Source organism: Arachis duranensis, chromosome 6, assembly GCF_000817695.3.
Source record: "Arachis duranensis cultivar V14167 chromosome 6, aradu.V14167.gnm2.J7QH, whole genome shotgun sequence".
Classification (NCBI taxonomy): domain Eukaryota; kingdom Viridiplantae; phylum Streptophyta; class Magnoliopsida; order Fabales; family Fabaceae; genus Arachis; species Arachis duranensis.
The window spans coordinates 90,032,946-90,034,524 of NC_029777.3; positions in this window are offsets into that span (position 1 = coordinate 90,032,946).

Consider the following 1,579-nt stretch of genomic DNA (forward strand, 5'->3'; position numbering starts at 1 on the left):
TCCTTGCTCCTGCTCATAAGAAAGAGAAGAGAACAAGAAAGTGTGGAATCCTCTATGTCACAGTATAGAGATTCCTTGAGGTGTCAGAGGAAACAAAAAATGGAAGGCAGAAGTAGAAAATTCGAACTTATCAAAGAAGATGGAGTTCGAATTTTGGATTAAGGAATAGTGTTAGTCCATAAATAGAAGGATGTGAGAAGAGGGGAAGTAATTTTCGAAAATCAAGTAAAAGATTTTGAAAACATTTTGAAAAACACTAATTGATTTTCGAAATTAAAAGTGGGAAAGAAATCAAGTGATTTTTGAAAAAGAATTTGAAATTAGAAATCAAAAAGATTTGATTGAAAGTTATTTTGAAAAAGATGTGGTTAAGAAGATATGATTGGTTTTAAAAAGATGTGATTGAGAAGATATGATATGAAAAACATTTTAAAAAAAAGATTTGATTTCAAAAATTAATGACTTGCCTAACAAGAAAAGATATGATTCAAACATAAAACCTTCCTCAACGGAAAAGGCAAAAAATGTTCAATCAAATCATTAATTGTTAGTAAGTATCTTTGAAAAAGAAAGAAATTGATTTTGAAAACATTTGATTGAAAAGATTTGATTTGAAAAAGATTTGATTTTGAAAAGATTTTGAAAACTTGAAAAAATTTGCATTGAAAACAAAATCTTCCCTCTTGTGCCATCCTGGCGTTAAACGCCCAGAATGGTGCACATTCTGGCGTTTAACGCCCAAAATGCTACCCTTTTGGGCGTTAAACGCCCAACCAGGCACCCTGGCTGGCGTTTAAACGCCAGTCTGTCCTTCTTCACTGGGCGTTTTGAACGCCCAGCTTTTTCTGTATAATGCCTCTACTGTATGTTCTGAATCTTCAATTCTCTGTATTATTGACTTGAAAAGACACAAATTAAAAATATTTTTGGATTTTTAATAGTGAGGAATAATCAAAATGCAACTAAAATCAAATAATAATGCATGCAAGACACCAAACTTAGCAATTTGTATACTCTGACACTAATGAGAATGCATATGAGACACATAAACACTCAAGTCAAGAGGAATTAAAGATCAGAGTAATGAAATCATTAAGAACATCTTGAAGATCACTAAGACACATGAATGAATGCAAGAAAAACAGAAACATGCAATTGACACCAAACTTAAAATGAGACTCCGACTCAAACAAGAAATTTTTGGATTTTATGATTTTCTAAATTTTTTTTGTGCTTTTTCGAAAATTAAGTGGAAAAAGAAAATGAAGGTATCAAAATTCTTAATGAGAATTTCAGGAATCACGCAATGTTTAGTCTAAGACTCCGGTCCAGGAATTAGACATGGCTTCACAGCCAGCCAAGCTTTCAAAGAAAGCTTCGGTCCAAAACACTAGACATGGCCAATCGCCAGCCAAGCCTTAGCAGATCACTGCTCCAATAGCAAGATTGATAGAAATCAACAAGCTCTTGTGATGATAAGTTGAAACCTCGGTCCAATGAAATTAGACATGGCTTCACAGCCAGCCAGATTTCAACAGATCATCATGAAACTCTAGAATTCATTCTTAAGAACTCTGAA